The sequence below is a fragment of the Mastigoproctus giganteus genome, chromosome 12 (genome assembly GCF_048544385.1).
Source record: "Mastigoproctus giganteus isolate SK-2022 chromosome 12, ASM4854438v1, whole genome shotgun sequence".
Classification (NCBI taxonomy): Eukaryota; Metazoa; Arthropoda; class Arachnida; order Uropygi; family Thelyphonidae; genus Mastigoproctus; species Mastigoproctus giganteus.
Genome location: NC_143586.1, coordinates 23615510 through 23636163, shown reverse-complemented (window position 1 = coordinate 23636163; position 20654 = coordinate 23615510). Strand labels below are relative to the sequence as shown.

Below are 20654 nucleotides of genomic sequence, written 5' to 3'. Positions count from 1 at the left end.
TGGGAACCATCTGGCAATTGCAGTGGGCAATTCTGAGAAGGGTTGGCATTTGTACGCCTTTTTGCATTCAGTTCACGTAGTGAGTGGGGAAAGACGTTCTTGGCTCCAGTTTGGGCTTGGGTCTAGTGCTGTTCTCACTGGACATAGTCTGCAATTAAGGTTGTTTCAGTTGGGGTTGTCCCCGACGGAGTTATGTGTCTGCGAAGAGCCAGAGACTGGCCTCCACATTCTGCTCCAGTGTCCTATTTATGAGGACTTAGGAGCGAGACTGGAGCGAGGGACGCTCGCTCTCACTGAAGATAACTTGGTTGAGTTATTTGATAATTGTAATAACGACAATAGTTATTTTATTGAGTTTGCCAAATAGGCTTACAGTAGATGTAAGGTGATGTCCAGCTCGTAGTAGCGACCTACCTCCTTGTGGTGGGGACGGTAACTTGTAGTGGGGATGTGATAGTCCCGTCCCCACCTCGAGGCCAAATGGTCGAGATAAATATAAGTCTTGTGATTTGAGTTAACCAGTTAGTCTTGTATTTTTGTTTTAATAATAACCTACTGATTGTAGAAGAAATAGAAATACGAATGAGAACTGAGTCGCATATGGGTGAAGACCCAGGAGACGACTTGGGATGGAAGCTCACTCAAATGACAAAAATGACCACTTCAGCTCTACGAGCAGTTAAGTTGTCATGCATGAAAAGAAAATCTGGACCAACCGAACCCCTAAAATGTCTCACATAGGGGTTCGAGGATCTGTTCTCTGTACATCTGCCCATTTACGGTAGCCCTGTCTAAAACATTAAGAGGGGTGTGGCCGTTGATTATTATTCTGCCCCACATACCAGAACACAACCTCCACCGTAAGTGTCCCTTTATCTGATGGTGGTGAGCTGATACCGCATTCCTGGTCATCTCCAAGTGAAATAACATCTAGAATTTGTAGGCTAAAACGGACTCATCAGAAAAGGAACTGTACGTGTTCTGTTAATTTTGTCGAGCAAAATGACAATAATCTGCACATGAATTTCAATCAATCACTCTTAACCCACATAAGCTGGTATATGATTAAGAGAAAAAAAAAAACTATTATATCAAAGCCACCCAAGAGTTATCTGCCCATGTGAAATGTACATGTGTTTTCTGATCGATTTGCCTATTTCAATGGTCAAAAAACCAGAGTTTCTGTGGGAGGGACCTCGTTATCGACGACTGAGAATAATTAACTCAACCACAGAGAAAAAAAGAATCCATAGAAGTTACTCGCGTCAATAACCGGATTCGAACCTGGGCCTTTCTATCTGATGTGGAAAGAACAGCGGTTGCAAACAGGACTGTTTGCATGTACTCTTCTTCAACTTGAGCCAATAATTTTCAACTTGAGCTTCCCTCCAGTCAACATATCCCAAAATATCGCAAGAACGAAGTGTATATAGCATCCAATATCGAAATTTTCTTTATATATATATATATATATACATATATACTCGCCCTGGTGGGGAAGCACAGTTGGTAGGATCGCCGCCCAGGTGGAAAAGGCCTGAGTTCGAATCTCTTCGATGAAGTGGGAAGCCAGTCGACATCGCTGGACAGTGCAGTGTCGAGTCAGTTTGGTGTGACATAAGCATTGGGAGATCAAAATTGAGAGTAGGAGTGTGCTATAGGACTAATAACTCTGATGATGAGTATAATAAGAAACTGTACGATCAGCATGTTCGGGAGGCAACCAGAGGGAGTAATACTCTTGATCTGATTATCAATAGTGATTCTTCATGCATTAAGAATCTGCAGGTAAATGAACCACTAGGTGGCAGTGATCACAGTGTGCCGAAGTGGGATATATACTCAAAGAGGTAACTACCATCAGGGGTAAAGGGAAGGGTTATTGCTTTCGTAAAGGTGACTACGATGGACTGAGACAGTATTTAAATTCTATACAGTGGGATCAACTGATGATGTTACCAACAGCAAATTCAAAATGGGAAGCATTCAAAGAACTTATCTTGGAAGCTACTAGGCTTTACATACCAACTAAGAAATATTGTTCAAGGTTTAGGCCTAAATGGATGTCAAATGAACTAATGAGACATATGGCAGAGAAGAAAAATACATGGGATGCATACAAATTAACACATGACACAGAAGCCTATGATAGATACAAGTTTATCTGTAACCAAGTTACAAAGGAGGTTAGGCAGGCGAAGGCAGATTACGAGAAATCTTTAGCAAGGGATGCAAAGAAAAACAGCAAAGAGTTCTTTACTTATGTAAACTCTAGAAGGAAGGGGATGAATCAGATTGGTCCACTTGATATTGATGGGTCAACTGTTGATGATCCTGCTCAGGTAGGTAACAAACTAAATGAATATTTTGCATCGACATTCACACATGAGGAGTTATTCAGCAAGGGGAATGCCAGAGGTGTATTCAACTCTAGCAGTAAGCTAGAGAATCTTGTAATAACTGAGAGTAAAGTGGAGGAGAAATTGTTGAAGATAAACACAAGAAAGGCACCTGGGGTGGATGGGATCTATCCAGTTATATTAAAGGAGGCAGCAAAGGAGGTAAGCAAACCCTTAGCCATAATTATGAGAGCTTCCTTGGACTCAGGGGAGGTACCCATAGACTAGAAATGTGCAAATGTGACTCCAATTCACAAAGGAGGATCAAAGGCTGACACAAGTAATTATAGACCTGTGAGTTTAACTTCTGTTCCCAGAAAATTAATGGAGGCACTAGTTAACGAAGCACTGCAGGATCATCTAGACAAGACTTCAGTTACAGCTCGGACACAGCATGGTTTTGTTAAGGGAAAGTCTTGCCTGACCAACTTGATTGGATACTATGATGCAGTCACAGAAGAACTGGATGCAGGGAATAACTTTGATATTATATACTTGGATCTTAGAAAGGCTTTTGATACTGTTGCACATGGTAGACTGCTGCACAAATTGGAGCAGTGTGGCATTGGAGGCAAATTGCTGCTATGGATAAAGGGGTGGTTCAGGGGGAGAAGACAGAGAGTGGTAATCAATGGACACTGTTCATCGTGGACTAATGTTATTAGTGGAGTCCCTCAGGGTTCAGTATTGGGTCCATTATTGTTTTCTGTATTTATAAATGATAATGATGATGGTATATCAAGCTTAATGTCCAAGTATGCAGACGATACGAAGGTTGGCAGGGTTGTCAAGGACACTACTGACATTATGCTGCTGCAACAGGATTTGGAAAGGTTGGGCAGATGCGCTGAGGGGTGGCAAATGAAGTTTAACATCGAAAAATGTAAAGTACTACATATGGGAAACAGCAACCCCAGAGCAACGTATCAACTCTGTGGTACTACACTGACAGTGGTAGAGAATGAAAGGGACCAGGGCGTGGTTGTGCAGGCAGATATGAAGTTCTCTGAGTAGTGCAGACGGGCTCCAAGAATAGCTCATGGTGTATTGTCAATGATATATAGGAATTTTTATAGCAGGGATAAGGAGGTGATTATTCCCTTGTATAAGGCAATGGTCAGGCCACACCTAGAGTACTGTATACAGGTCTGGAGGCCTCATTTCAAGAAGGATGTAGAGATGCTGGAACGAGTACAGAGAAGGGCAACAAGATTAGTGAATGGAACGAAGGGGTGCTCTTACGAAGAAAGGCTTAAGTTTTGCAAATTACAGTGTCTGGAAACTAGGCACCAGCGAGGTGATCTGATAGAGGTGTATAAAGCCTTGAATGGTTTGAGCATGCTCAATGCTGATGGGATTCTTCCTCTCGCTCAGAATAATCACCTAAGAGGGCATAAATTCAAATTGAGGAAAGACAGATGTAGGATAGACGTGCGGAAATTTGCCTTTAGCCAGCGGGTAGTTGGTTGGTTGGTTGGTGGAACAGACTTCCATCCTTTGTTGTGGAGGTTGATAGCCTAAATAAGTTTAAGGCTCGCTCAGCTGGACAGGTATTTCAAACGAACAAAGGGGTGAAGTGGAAGTGGTTATTATTTTTTTTTTATTATTTATTATTTATTTATTTTTTTTTTTTGGCTGATGCTGCATAAGCTTGCTTTCTTGCATCAAATGCCTCTACTAATGCTAATGCTAATTTTTGTGGGTCTTTTTCACAACGTGGTTGCGTTAGTCGGTCTCAGGCCAGGGTAGGTTTTTCTCCCGGAAACTCGAGTTTATCGTCCAACAAACAGAAAATCGACCACAGAACACACACAGTTTATAGACAATATATAAATGCAGCAATATAATCTTAATTGCTGATGCTCCTAAAACCTTACTACAACAACAGCAGCATCTATAAATACTCGTCCAATGCACCTCTATAAAAAGAATACAGTGGTGGAGTCTACAAAAGTAGAATCGATTAGATAAGGAGTCTCTATAAATACGGTACAGAGAGAGAGAGAGATAGGTCCTCTGTGATGGTATATTCCTTTCGCTACTCTTCAATCGTTTGGAGAGGTCTGGGTTCGATTTTCAAGACTGAAGGAATTATTACTGGCTTTTTTTGCACTATGGCCCAGTTAGTCGGTCTCAGCATACGCGATTCTTTTTTTCCTCTTGGAAATTGTTTTTTCGATATTTATAACTTAGACATGATGTACTGTTTTCTAGAAGCCTTAGTTTTCTTTGTCTCAAAAAATCCTTAGAAGTAAGACCAACTAATCGTTTATTTCAGTAGCCAAACTCCAATTCTGATGATCTTTTTCGGAGAAATGGGTTTCGTATTTCTCCAATTCCATTCACCAAATATCCACTATATAGCAGAGTATAAATTCCAAGAAGGGCTTAATGTGCTTTGTAATGATGTCGACGTTGTGTACTTTCAAATCTTGATGCACAAATTGCAGTATATGGCGATGACAATTGAGTTCCAGGACCAATTAAATTAAAACAAGATGTAAGAATAAAAAAAAAAGCTTTCATATTTTTCAAATTAATTGCCGTGAGTGGCTTCACATTTGTTACTCCCTGGTTGAGACGTTGGAAACGTTTTTACAATTATTTTGTCATATTTCTTTTAATGTTCTTTACACCATTAAATCTTTATCCTTATGTGAAGGAAAAAGAAGTAATCCGAGGAAGATAAGGCAGCGGGTGCTAGCTTCGCGATCCCAAACTTTGTCAAAAATTTCTGATATAATCAGCAGATATAATCATGGGTGGGCCACTGATTCGACATGGTGGATTGCTTCTGGATGCAATGGAGGGAAAACGCCCTAGGGGAAGGTAATCGCTTTGGACTTCTCTATGTTCATTAATAATCCTAGAAGGAAGAAGCCAACGACTTAAGTCGGTACTCATTTTGGGAATCATTTGCGAGAAAGCTGGTGATTTGAATGATGGATACCATCCTTAACGATGGGATTTGATCTATTGTTCACACTTTTTTTTGGAAAAGAATATGGAGTATGTTTTCAAAAATAGTTTTTAAATGCGCAAATGTTCTTCGTTTTCATCCTGACACATTCCCTGAGTGTTGCAAGCGCTGAAAAAAGCTTTTCAAAACTCAAACTATTAAACAATTATTTGGGAGAGCACAATGGCGCAAGGCAGATTGTGTGGACTTTCATTCACATCAATTGAACCAGCTCGAAAATGTAAACCGCAGCTGAAAGTTGTGGTTCAAATTTTTGCTGAAAGAAAAGTCAGCACATTAATTAATCAAAATTTCTTTTCCTCACTGGAGATGGGCATTCAAAGAACTGGTAGCAGAAAATCGAGATGTTTGTAGTCTGTATGCAGAGCAGGGTTTGTCCAGTTGGAACATAAGGAAGCACATGGGGAAGAATTACCTCAGTAGTAGCGTGCACCGGTTACAGTATCGCCTTCCAGTACATGTAGTTGTGGAAATCCATCCAAGATAACGCCTCCCCAGACGAGAACACCTCGACCGCCATATCGATATCTTTCAGTGATGTTTGCGGGGTGGTTCCGTGTGCCAACCTCTGGCCAGATTAGCTGACGTCCAGAATCGCTGCTGAAACTGAATCTACTCTCATCAGCAGAGAGTATCTTCAGTAAAGATTTTATGTTTGTAACCTTTAGAAATAGTGTTGGTCCTTAAGTTTTGCACACCAGTGCAAGACGACCAGCACTGATGGAATTCATATTTCGTGCCTGTAGAAAAGAAATAATAGTACAGAAATACCAGTTTATCCCTGTGCGTTATCCACTTTGAATTCACTTGCCGCCTCATTTCTCTTCGTGGTCTTTGAATGACATTTTCAAGAGATAAAGGATCTATAACGTTTGTAATTATCACAGCTAGTAATTTTTTGTTTTGGCAAGTGGTTTTCACTTTCTGTGGGAATTGAAGTTGGATAACAGTATAGCTCTAGATACTGTAAATGGTTTCCTTGCGATACTGTAAATGGTCTCATTAGCCAATATTCAATACTCATGATTGATTGCTTGGTTGTAGAGTTTTAGGCTCTAGAAAGTGAAAGCCATTTAGTCCAATAGACCTCAGGTGATGCTGTTCAAGACCTATGAAGTTTTAGCAGCTAACTTCTAGAATATTTCTCGGGTCTTCTAATTGAATGAAGCACTTATGGTCGTTATCTTATGATGAAAACTCAGTGTGTTTTGACAAAAATAGTTCAGGCTATTCTGCAAATAATATCAGAGATAACACTCCCTTCATAGTACTCCTGCGTTCAGTAAGCGCAATGGTGGTCGAAAAATTGGATTTGCAATTTCCTGCGTTGCAAAAATCACCATAAAAATGGAGAGTGGTTCTCTTTAGTCTTAAGACAGCCACTCAAAATGTTAATGAGTGCTGCTATCGATACCCTTTCGTAAGCGTCTTTAAAATCGAGCAACACCACATTCCACTGAATCCTATTATCCAGTGTTTTCTGAATTATGAAAAGCATGTCCAGCAGGTTAGTATTAGCAGATTTTTTTTTATGGCTGTATGTAGTAGAAGTAGAGGAGGCATGTGATGCAAGAAAGCAAGCTTATGTAGCATCAGCCAAAAAAAATCACCATTTCACACATCCATTCCTTCTAAACGTTTGTCCAGTTCCTCTTGAATTTATTTAATCTCTAAACTTCCACAACAACAGATGGAAGTTTGTTCCAGCAATCAACTACCCGCTGGCTAAAGGCAAATTTCCGCACATCTATTCTATAACTGTCTTTCCTCGATTTCAATTTATGCCTCCTCGGGTTCGTAATCTGAGCAGCAGGAAGAATCCCATCAGAATTGAGACTGATCGACCCATTCAAGGCCTTGTACACCTCAATGAGATCACCTCGCAGGTGCCTAGTCTCCAGGCACTGCAATTTGCAGAACTTAAGCCTTTCTTGGTAAGGGAACCCCTTCGTCCCCCTCACCAATCTTGTTGCCCTTCTCTGTACTCGCTCAAGCAACTCTACATCCTTCCTAAAATGAGGCTTCCTGACCTGTATGCAGTACTCAAGGCGTGGCCTGAACATTGCCTTATACAAAGTGACAATCACCTCCTTTTCCCCACTAGCAAAATTTCTGTATATCACTGAAAATACTCCATGACCTGCTCTGTAAGTAATAAAGGCAATAAATTGATTAATTGCAATCAATTGGGAAGCTCTCGTTGAACGAGAGCTTCCCAATTGATTGCAATTAATCTAAAGTCATTAAATCCTTTAGGATGCTTGATTTTCGGGATTTGTTTTCTCCCCATTACAAATTTTATATTTGCAGAATCGTGCCCTCTTTTATAATTCTTAGAAATAAAGTATCGATGATGTCAAAAATGAAGGGACTCTATATCTTAAAATATAAGTTGGGTAGTTATTTTGTCCCACTATTGACCCACTCGGCAATTTATTTGCAATTATGACTTTCCTCCTTCTCAAGCTATAACTGCAACTACTCTGATCTTTATATCTACTAACCCATTGTAAGCAGTCTATCACACAAAACGATCCATCGTTATTCGCTACCATCTTTTTCTCTTCGCATTTCAGCTGGGAGGTTAACATTTTCATCCCTGCTGCGCTAGTATTGCTTGAAAATTGTTGTTATGAAATATGTCTCACATACCTACTTGGAGAAGAGTAATTCATCTATTTCGACTCTTCGGTTCTTGTTATTAACTATCTGTTTTGATCGGCTTAGTTTTTCGTCCAACATCACTGCATGCTCGTCTTTTCGTTTTTAAGAATTGGGCAATCTTCTTTCTGAAAGCTATGTGATCTTCAGTTTTTCTAGTTTTCTTTCATTGCCTAAAGGCCTGTTGTTTGTCTCTAAAGACTGTCTGACCTCTTTATTAAACCGTTTTTTGGTTTAATAAAGAAGTTCAAAGTTTCTAAGATTCGGTCATAATTTATACAGTTTTGGAAAAAATTCTTTTCACTATTATCTTTTTCTGTTCCTCCTTACTTAGTATTTGACATTATGGTGAAGATTGAATCTTGAGCTAATTGGCGAACGACCTAAAAAAATGTTGGGAGATTGACGCCAAAGTCGCTTGACTAGCATTTAATCATGTCAAGTTCAGGTGTTTGTCTCCTCTGATTGGTGGAGTTGACAATTTGGCGATCCCTAAGGTTAGCCCTTATAGTTCGCTTATTTCCGCTTCATACTTTGGAGTTGGTATGTTGAGTTCCCCGTTATTATGGTGTTAAAGTCAGGCTTTATATTCTCTGCAATCCATGCATCGAGTTCACTCCTAACCTCCAGGTCCGGGGAGGAGGTAAAACGTTCTTTATAAGGAATGGCAACGCCCCCCCCCCTCTTCTCTTGTTGTCGGGGTCATTCGAGGCACAATCAGCTTGAATTATTAAGATTAATTATGAGGACATTGCTAGGCTCAATGGATTTTACTTACCACTGAAATCATGGAAGCAGTGATCAAGAATGTAGTACAAGACCTTTTATAGATATATGGAATTCTGAAAGAAACAAAATATGGTTTTGTAAAGGAAAAATCGTGTTTAACCAACCTAGTCTTTGGCAACATAACCCATGCGTTGGATGTAGGGAATGATTTTTACGTTATTTACTTGGATTTCAGCAAAGCATTTGACTCAGTCCTGCATGAGGGGTTACTGTATAAACTGGAACATGCTTGGATCACGGCCAAGACTAACATGGAGCAATGGGTGCTGCAGCGCAGAAGGTTGTGATTAACGGATATTCTTCATATTCGTGTAATATCAGAAGTGAGGTCCAAGGAAGATCAGTTCTTGGACTACTAATGTTTTAATTTTTATAAACGACATCGAAAAGAGGATAGAGGGCGTGATGCCAAAGTTTTCAGATGTAAACACTGGGAGAATCGTTAATGATCAGTGCCAACAAGCGCTCCTTCAGGATGGCTTGAACAGGCTTCAAGAATGGTCAGGAAAAGTGGCAGCTATGTTTAAAACAATAGAGAAAGAGAGGGATCTGGGAGTTATGTTGAAGACTGATATGAAGAGCAGGTGTAGACAAGCGGCAAGAAAGGCCCATGTGTCCCAGTCATAATTAATCCCACTGTATAAGCCTTATATGGTAAGTCCCACAATTGTCTTATTGTAAGCCCCCACATGGAACAATGTGTTCAAGTATGAAAACAACACTTTAAAAAACAAAATACATCGAGCATCACAATGCGGCTGAGTTAGTCGGTCTCAGGCGTTGGTTGCATGTTTTTTCCTTAGAAATTCCGGTTTGAAGCAACCAGTAATTGAGAATCTGTCAAAAAAGTGAGGTTGGCAGATCGTAGACGAAAATGGACATCACCGAGACCGCATATATTTGTGAAATGAATTAGGAAGTTTTTGGGAGGTTTAGATCTTTTCGAAGATAAGTTTGTTCTATAGTGGTTTCCCACAAAAACATGCTTAGTGGCACTGTGAAGATGCAAGACTCTGAGAAGCCACATGAGTGCGAATTATGTTGGGTACCATAGGTTATGTGTTGTTCATCTGGCCTCTTCGGTACTGGGAGGTGTGATCACCAAGGAAGGCACCTCCCAGCATTCATCCACGGCACGAGGAGCCGGACCAGGACTGGATAAGAACGTCTGACGACGCTGGTCCCAGGCAGAGCCAGGGGAAGTTCCAAATGAAGAGAAAATGGAGATGTGGAAGAAAGGGAAATCAAATGGGAAGGTCAAAGGGGTACACCAAAAGAAATGTCCCTGGTGCGAGTAAGAGCTAGGAAAACCTGAAGTAGGTGGGGTACCCTAAAGAAGTGTGGGGAGGGGTAAGAGAGTAAAAGTGCCTAAGTGTGAATACATAGCTTCTAAGGAGTATTTCTGAGGTAGCAGCATGCTGGAAATCGAAAGCTATTTCACTAACAGGCGGTTTCCTCGGCTAAAGGAACAGGGCGGTGATGTTTCATCCACGAGGGGGTCTAAGAAGCTCTCTGTGGAAGGTGGTGTGGTAGTGAGAGAGTCGATGTCTAGTTGAAGGTCGCCAGATTGGAGATTTCAATCCACGGAGTTGATATATGGTTCCAATAGCTGGATGTTCTACTATGGTGGTTGTGAGAGAGCTGCCAAGAGGTCCCTTCTCCGCTTGAATACCTTGGTAGCGAAATTATAAATAGCAAAGAAAGCAGTCTTTGTTACAGTTAGGGATTGGATAGGTTGCAGGTTTTGTAGTTTACTCTCCAGAAGAAGTTGTTGTCTATGGTCTAAGTAGGCAACACAGTTGAACAGTATGTGACTTCAATCTTCCACGTCACCGCAGATGCAAAAGTTATCGTTGAAGAGGCCAAGTTCCTGTAGTTAGGCCTTGATTGACCCATGTCCGGAAGGAGATATGTCGTCGCCAAGTTTGGGGTGAACCTGGTCAAGGTGCAGCTGGCGAAGAGGTCGATGGTTGGGATAAACATCTTTGTTATAGCACTTTTATCAGTAATGGACCATCGAGATTGCCACAGGAAGTTCACTTCTTGGCAAATACGTTTCTTTTGTACTTTCAGGTCTTGGTCAGGTCTGGTGCTTTACATAGGAATTCTGTTGTTATGTTCTTCCTGGTGCATTCCGTTAGACCACAGAAAGCGACGTGCAGATCTAGGGGAAGTGTCCCTGGGATTAGGTGAGCAGGTGTTGATATGGTGAAGCATGCTCTAGACATGCATAGAAGAAAGACACGTTAGATCTGTCCAAGCCTGTTGATGATGGTCTTCTTGTCCACACAACGAAAACAGATTTGGAGTCCATAAGTTGTAATGGATATGATGACAATGCTGTAAAGGAGGCGCACTGTTCTTCTTTTTAGTCCCCAGTCAATCCTGGTTACACGGGCCAACATGGCTGTGTAGCGCTCAGTTTTTCCTTTGAGGGAGTCGAGATGTGGTAAGAAAGTTCCCTTATTGTCCATGGTTAGGCCCAGGAACTTGTATGTTGTAGGCAGTCAAAACTACAGTTGTGAACTTGTAAGCAATCACAACTACAGTTGTGACTGCCTGCCAGAATACCGAAAAACTCGAGGCTGTGGAGTCTTTTAGTTAGAAATAATGCCATTGTATGACTCATAACGGGTTGCAATGGGTCAATAAAATTTGTTGTCTTTGTACCATCGCAAGTTATACTCGTTTTATAGACAGAACATCTCTATTGTAACGTCAGTTTGCTTGCTGACGTAAAATGAAGATGCTCTGTCTGCTTGAGGTTGGCTGGTTAGGGTTTAGGTGCTTCAGCAACTTAGGCCATAATGCTTATATAATATATGCATATCTGTAAATTGCGTATTTTCTGTGGCCAATTTGCTGTGCAGAAATTAGAGTTCGAGTGTGCAAAAAGGCACACTCTAACTCAAGTCTTTTCCAAAGGTATGGGGTGGAATATGATTACACCAATTGCTCTACCTATGATGGCATCATTTAATACTCTTCAGACTAACGGAAAGCGAGTGTTCATTCAGTGCTGCACGTGCTACAAATTATGTTGTGTATATACTATAATCCAAAAGTATGGTATTTGGGAAAGTGAACCATATCTGACATCCACAGGAAGTGATATAGAAACGAGTTTATCATTTTCCTGCACTTTTTGTTTCATTTATTTATTTTTTGTTTTGAGAAGGTTCTGATAACAGGACTTGTGGCGTGCCTCTCACTGCAAGCGCCACTATGCCCTTTTATCCGATCAGGTGATTTCATCAGTGCAACAGCTTGGATGTCTTCTAAAACCTACGTTTAAGAAAAGGTCACTAGTGATAGGTTGCTGAGTAGCATGTTTCTAACATCGTGGCCGCTTTTCCTTAATTTGAACTCATGTCATTTTGGGGTATGGTATTATAGTCCACATAATAATTGCCTTCAGAAATCGCCTGCCTTGCTGACCTTTTGTGGGCTTTAAAAGCAAAGTCTTGGGACAGATGGCAGATATAAAATTCTGGTTGCATTAGAAATTGTCGTCCTGGCCAAGTCTACTAGAACTTCTACAAGAACGGCTACCAGGCTTTGCCTCCTGATTTCTCCAACAAGTGGACTGCTGATTGCAAACCCCTGACTAGGCTAAAATCCTTCTGCTGTTACGTACTTGAATTGATTGAGTATACAATCAATTGATTGTATAATAACCGATTGATTGTAAAATTGATTGAATTGTATATAACTGGAATTGATTGATTATACAAAAGTAGTCAAGAAGATAGAAATAGGAGCACCACAAGGCAGCTCTGTTATAGGACCAAGAATGTGGATTTATGTTCTTGACGAAGTGCTGGAGTATGATTGGCAGAGTGCAAATATAATAGTTTACGCAGATGATGTAGTTTTATATGGGGACTCCAGATTGTCAATTGAAAGAAAAGCGGAAGAAGCCTTGGACAAGTTACAGATGTGGGCTGATGTACACAAGTTGTGTATGTAGCCCACGAAAGCGAAATGTATGTTGTTGAAATGAAGGCTTAGTGGAAGAAGGCAACCCACTGTAAGGATGAAAGGGCAGACCATTGGTGACGAGTTGCAAGTAAAGTATCTTGGTGTGTATTTAGATGAAAAGCTGAGTTTCATGCCCCATAGGCGGTATATTAGAGAAAAGGTGGTTAAAGTATATACTAAGATCAGGCGAATTATAAAATGCGAATGGAGGATTAACGGAAAGGCATTAAGGTTATTGTATCGATGCGTGAGTATCCCAATAATCACCTATGCACGTGGGGCTTGGCTGTAAATCATGTTCATGTGTGTAGGCATCTGTTTGCGGCTCAAAAGCGGTTCTGATGGCTTTTACCCGGGAATCTAGGACAGTACCCAGTGATGCCTTGCAGGTGCTTGCCAGAGAACTTCCTATAGATTTGATAATAGTGCAAAGATATTTTCTCTGTATGACAAAAAAAAATAACTTTTTTCTTTTTCAAGAGCAGTTTCCATTCATAATGGGTTTCCTCAGCCTACAAGTTATTTTTTGGTAGGAATTTTTCCCTCCACAAAGTGCAGTTTTTAGTCAGTTAAACTTCGGGCTGTCATGAACTCCCGTACTCCATCCATTCATGTCCTCCTAGGTCTTCCTCTTCTCCTTCTTCCTGAAGGTATCCGTTCCAGGATAGCCTTTGGATATTTGGTTTCTTGCATCCGTTTTACATGTCTAGACCATTTTAAACACTTTTCTTCCATAGTAGTAATAATATTATTTTTCACTTACATTTTCTCTCTTACAGGAGCAGACAAAAAAAACTGCATTACTTGTGAATTTTGCAAATAATGTGTTTTGCTCTGCATTGTGGGTTGCAGAAATGTTCGAAATGCATTTGTTAGATGGGATATATATCTCTGTGAATGAAATCCAATAAGAAGACCCCACCAGATATACCTAATTGCCATAAATATCTTCCCAAAGGGTAAAATGCGTAATTAATGGAAATATGAGAAATCATGCAAATGGAATTCATGACAACCAAACATACATTTTATTGTATTTACGTGTACAAACTGAAATGATAAGTTAACGTAATAATATTATGTAAATCAGCAAAAAGTCCTCAATATTTTGTTGTTCCTCCTCGAGCTGCAATTACAGTTTTGCAACGATCTGGCATAGAGTTAATCAACTTCTGGATATACGGTTGCCAAATTTCGTGGTACCACACCCTTACAATGCTCTCTGCAGCTGAATCTTACTTGTTGGCTTCTTTTTAGACGACATTATGTACCAACAATTTTCAATAGGGTTCAAATCTGCACTGTTGCCAGGCCAGGCCAGGCCAGGCACCTTAAGGGAGAAAAACGTGGGAAAACATTGGTTTAAGTATGTTTTTGAATACGTTATATTTGTTGTAACTTCTTGCCTTTTTTAAAATCTTCTTAAAAACATATGGTGTGGACGTCTGTGTGGTGATCTCTAATAACGGGTTTCAGACATTCCTCCAAGATAGCAGTGTAGGTTTCTGCATTCACCGTTCCGTTAATAAACTTAATTCGCCCCACTCCTTTGCTTGTTATGCATCCCCAGACCATCTGACCGATGGGGAATTTTACGGTCGGTGTTATGCAGTCAGGATGGTATGCCTCCGATTTCCGTCTTCTGACATATCGCTTTCCGTTCGAGCCATGCAAGTTGAATTTCGATTCGTCAGAAAAGATGACGGTGTCCCATTGCTCTTTTGTCCATGAAACATTCGTTTTAGCCCAAGCAAGTGGCTTCTTCCTCATTTGTTGGGTCAATAAAGGCTTCTTCCAGGGCCGATAGGCATGCAGACCACATTCCGAAAGCCGTCTTTGGATATTTCGTGCACTTTTTTCAACACTAGAGGCCATCTTAAAGTCCAGTTTTAGATCAGAAACACTAGCATGGCGATTACGAAGGCATAGCCGTTTCAAATATCGACCTTGGGAAGACGTAATCACTCTCTTACGGCCTGATCCAGGTCTTCTCTTCAGATCACCGGTTTCACGCTTTAATTTCAGCACCCGGGATACTGTTGACTTGTGGCAGTCTAATTTATCAGCGATAGAATGTGTAGAAAGCCCTTCCTGGGACAGAGCAATAGCTACACTTCTAACCAACTGAACATATGGAGCCATGCTTACACCTCCGCAAAACAGGATACTAATGAGCGTGCATACCCTTCCAACGCCGCATTTATAGAAACGGCTGAAGCAATACCTTGCAATTACTGTTTGATTCTGACGCAATAGAAGTTTTATCTGACCAATACCTTTGCTTTGCGACAAATAAAATGACTGTAATCAAACGATATCTTATACCTTTTTTGAACTTCTTGCTGAGTGTCTTTAAAAATCCATTTTTGTGGAAAACAATTTGTTTTCCCCTTCGCCTATTCAAAGTCCAGGTTTCCGCTCCATACAATAAAAGACTTTGTACAATCGCTTGCAATATAAGTTTCTTTGTTTTATTAAGAATATTTTTGTTCCATAGAACAGAATTTGGCATGCCATTGGCCTTTCTGCTGCCTGAAATTCTCTTATTGATCTTTGCTTGAGATGATCCGTCGCTTTGTAAGAAAGATAGCAAAAGGGAATTATTTCGGGTTCGAGCATGTCCAGAGACTTAGGAAGAGAGTACGGAAGAGCTGATCTTAAGATAGAAAAGAAAAGGATTGAGGAGCAAATGATACAGCTTTGGCAGGCATGCTGGTGCAGTTCATATGTTGGCAGGGTGAGATATGATTTTTTTTCCTGAATGACCATGAGAAGGATTTGGACCAATTAAGACTTCAGCAAATGAAGGTTGTAACGGGCCATGTCCTGAGTGTAAGATTGTTTCAATTTCGACTGGAGTAAAGTATGGATTGCCGGTGTGGCGAGCCTGAAAATGCCAAACATATAGTTCTGAGTTGTTCTATATATCAAGGAATGAGAGAAAAGTTATTTTAAAAAGTAAGGATTTGGATAGATGGGGAGCTATCGAGGCTCTTCGAGACGAGACAGTTTTTATTGCTTTTATAGAGTAAATGTAAATATCTTTACAATTCGTGTAAGAGGGAAGAGGGAGTTGCATGGTTCCCTCTCTTGAAAGTTGGGATTTCTGACAAATATATTCCAGAATATGCAGAATTTACAGACGCAACACATTGCAGCCTCACAGCCTTTTCTTTGGCGTAAAAACAAAAACCCGTTAATTAGTCAAATGTATTTCCATAAGGACATTGGATTTCAGCAAGGTCAAATATGGCCCTCGTTACTCGTATTTTAATAAATTTATTTTAATAAGTGAATAAATATCCATACAGCCGAAGTACGTTTTGTTGACTGACCACAATCTGTTCCGTTGTTGATAGAAACTAAAAAATTTTTAATCTGAAGACAGGATGTTCTAGGTGCCTCCCACCTGTCTGCATACACAGATGGAAGAAAAGAAAATAGATTTGCTGTTCGGGGAAACTAAACGCAAGACCAACTACGTGGTAGAATTATGAATTACTGATTAATTCTACTTCAAAATGCAACCTGCAAGAAGAAATACCAGACATTCATGCACTTCCTTTACTCCAAAATTCATGAATATTCGCTAACATTTACGTGGACTTTGTTACACCCTCTTTATAAAGTCAAATGTTTATGTGCTATAAAATCAGACAAGCAACCCTTTGAACGCACGCAAGTTTCCGGACAGAATTCACTGAAGTCGAAGAGTTTGTACCCTATTCTATTAAATATTTAATTTAATATATAGGAATATTGTGAATTTCTGTTTAATTTCGAATATTTATTCTTTTACATAAACCAAAATTATATCATTTTCATTTCATAAATAAAAAATTAATTAAATTAATTCAAATATTCATTATTATTAAATTAGTGAATTAAATTATTAAATTTATATCATTTTCATTTAATAAATTAAAGGAGTATTCGCTATAGTTATCTGAGCGAGGATCGTGTAGCCAGATAAATGCAGGATTTTCACTTCCTGTAATCAAATCACATAATTATGAAAAATGGAGCTGGTATTTTTAATTATCGATGTACCCAACTCTCTCGAGATTGCAACATGTGTAAAACTGATAGCCTTGTTTTCTGTTTACGCCGAATAAATGCAAGTAGAAACTTGTAAAATAGTGTTGACATGTTATACACTCATTGCAAAAAAATTTTTGGACAGTGAATGTTTAATAACCTTTTGCATTTAGCGTCAATAGATAATTAAAGGGAATGCAAACGTAAGTTGTTACATGGTATGATCACAAGTTCCTCGATAACAGAAAAAATGATGTATACTTTCCTGGACTTCACAATCGATCGAAGATTGGGTTTATCAGGAGTCACAATTAAGAAAACAAAGTAAATCAGAGGTATATCGCCCTCTTGGGTAGCACAGTTTGTACAATCGCCGTCCTTCCCCTCCACACTGGCTGGAAAAGACCTAGGTTTGAGTCCCATCGATGTCGTAAGGAATTTTTATGGGCATTTTTCACGACATGGCTGAGTTAGTCGGTTTCAAGCGAGGGTGGCATGTTTTGTCTCCCGGAAACTCGGGTTTTGCGTCCAGCAAACAGAAAATCTACCACAGAACACACGCATTTACAGACAGCATATAAGGAGCAATATGGTCTTAGTCGCTAATGCTCCTAAAAACCCAACTACAACAACCACAGGTGTGTTGAAAGGATAATGCAGCTCTAAAATGGAGAAATGTGATACTCCAAAAAAGCGACCGCAGAAATTTAAAGCGAATCCTGTGTCAGAATAGAAGGTCCAGTGTGCAGCACATAACTGAAAATTTCAATATAGGCAAAAAGAGACCCATTTCCAATCGATTTATGCGGTGAGAGTTGAACAATCTGGGATTGTCGTGTGCTTATACGAAGGCTACTTCTTTCTGTAAAAAACAATCAAAAGAATCGACTGAAGTGTTGCCGCTAACACCAGGATTGTTTAATAGAAGAAAAGATCATGTGGTCTGACGAGCTTTTATGCACAAATGGTAGCATGAAAGTGTAGTGTGAACCTCATGAAGCCATGCATCCAAACTATCTCTTTCCCTCAAGAGGCTGGAGAAAATATTATGGAATGAGATTGGTCCGCTCATATGGTTAGAAGATCGTGTTGCCTCCAATGAATATCTTTCTGTCGTATCGAACCAACTTCATACCCCAATGCTTCATTTTTATCCGGATTGCAATGGATTCTTTCCAGCCGACAACTATCCACCGTGCAAATATTGTATCTGAATGGTTCCAGGAACATTTCCAACGTCTACTCCGATGCCTAATTCTCTAGATTTGAATCCAATTGGGATTCAGATTTCAAATTTGGCATTCAATGGAACGTTGGAAATGGCAACTTGGCTGCCCAGTTTTATCCGGACCACAATACAGCAGCTGACAAATATCCTGATGGAGAATGGTCAAATCTGTAAAAAAAATCTAGATCTCTCATACACCTAGTGGACTCAATGCTACAACATATACAGCCATTCAGGCAAAATGTCGTATTGCCTGAATTACTAAATATAAAGGAGATACTGAATAAAGTTTTCTATATTTTGGCCAGTGCATGTACATATTAGTAGCATACATTCGCATTATTTAAATATAAACGTATATTTATGATAAAGTATACATTATTTAAATATAAGCGCATATTTACAATAAAGTATACATTATTTAAATATAAACATATATTTAAGAGAAATGTTTCTGTCATTTATGCATTATTATAATTTATTCGGTTTCTGTTCTAATATGTCATCACTAAAGTGCAAACTGTAAACGGTGTCTTAACATCTGTTAACACGCAAGACGAAATAAAAAAAGCAAACGACTGCAAGATTTCAATTTGCATAAAAAATATTTTTAAAAGAACTGTTCGGTTTAATTTTACTGTTATAAGGTTTATTTTTCGGTTTATTTTTACTATTAAAAATAAAAAAGTCTACTTAACAATTCATCTATTCTATAAAAAATTAATTCCTTTCATTCGACTGTAGCTCACCCTACTTTATATTTTCGTAAACATATTGCAAAAGATAGGAAAATTAAAATTTCACAAATAACACGTAAGTTTAATAATATTCAATTATATAAATACAGTTTTATAAAATTATTTTATTCTGAAATAATTTTATATATTTCATAATTATTTTATAGAATAACATTTATTTTATTTATTTTTTTTAAAGCCTATCTTTATATATAACATTTACTAATGGTTCCCACAGAGATGATTTTATTCATGATATGAGTATGGTGAGCTACTGTAGTCCACAAGTTGGAGAAGGTCTGCAAAAAATATAAAAGGCGGTGAACTTGTAAAGAGTGGTAGATATTTGTGTCGAATCACACGATTCTCCTAGACGTTCTCCAAGCCAGAATATCGATTTACCCTCATTGTATCACTGAAACTACATAGAGATACTTCGAAAAGAGCAAGTTTTCTATATATGAAGTGTAATAGCATGAAGTTTACAACCATTCAACGTTTCTAAGACCAAGCAATTTTCAACCTTGTAGTATTATGTTACAACTATGGTCAAAAAAATATTAAAAAGAAAATAAAATGGGGGAGGAGGAGGGAAAAGACAAAAAGGAGAAAAGATCCGAAAATATAAAAAAGAGAATTAAAATTATATATTTTTTAAATAAGATTTTAAAAAAAGGCAAAAGTTACAACAAAGATAACGTATTCAAAAACATAATTTAATTGAATGAGGCTTAAATATAATGGCCACCAAAATATGGATGGATAGATGGATGTGAAAACAGAGGAATTTGTAGCTCTCTCAAAAGAGTCAGAGATCTTTCGCATTGGTCATGAATACACAATTTATGTAACAGCTGTGAAGGTTTGGGGAACAATAAACGAAAAATTACATAAAATCTACTGCAATTGAGTATTAGCTTTCGATATGTATGTAAAAAAATCCATTAATGTTTAACGAATATGATTGTTTTGTGGATATTTAGAGTGCAGAGAAAAAGGTAAGAGGAAAAAATATTTTTATGGCAGTGATGAAAATAAATTCGTAAGATCCCATGAATTTATTTACTTGTCAACATAAATATTATTTCTTTGCTATAGGGATTTGAGAGATGCTTGTTACTCATCATTTATGATGGACCGGTGGTATTCCTGGAGGATCGTTTACTGGCTCTACAGGTCAACTGAAACCTCTTAAGTTGAGTGGCTTGGGAAATAGAAATAAACTTGAGCGACTGCTCTGATTTCTTCGATAGAAGATCTCTTTTGAAAATTCTTTGGAATCGAATGTAGCGGATCGATCCATTAACTATTTATCTTTAATTAATAAAGGAATAAGAAACAAGGGTACGAATGGGGTATGAGAAGAGTGGATGATGAAAACATGACTACCAAAAAAATCACAAAGTGTCGGCAATGTAAAACAATCTTACCTTTGTGACTATTCCCAGAAGGTCATCTTGGACAGGTGAGAGGTCGTCGTGAGTAATAGTTAACAGCAGCATTGCCGAAGTCGTTACAACATGGTTCCTGCCACACTCGCCACTGAGTCTTCGTTCCAACCGAAAAGCGGCTCTTGCATGCAAGGATCAGCTTCTCGCCATCTGCGCAAGTGACGTCACAAAGTGGTATGCGATTATAGAAAGCGGAGGAGGGGGAGGAAAACAGACAGAGAGGGCGCGGGTAACTCAGCACATCTTGATAATGTTATTGATTGTCGCTGAGCATACACACGCACACAAAGCTGCGGTAAGAACCAAAGTAGCAACAGAATCGGACTACAACCACGTGCTCTTAGCTTCAATTCTTAGAAAGGAGGGTGTTTTCGCTCACGTGCAAAGTAT

At 39.1% G+C, this 20654-nt stretch overlaps 1 protein-coding gene across 1 annotated transcript in view; it reads right to left on the bottom strand.

The window, feature by feature from the left end:
* LOC150076784 (serine/threonine-protein kinase meng-po-like) overlaps positions 1–20347 on the bottom strand; it is a 57406-nt gene extending 37059 nt beyond the window's left edge. The window contains exon 1 of the mRNA XM_090386342.1: positions 20244–20347. The gene's annotated coding sequence lies outside the window, so the exon portion shown is untranslated. The remainder of the gene's footprint in view (positions 1–20243) is intronic.
* Between the last annotated feature and the right edge of the window lie 307 nt (positions 20348–20654).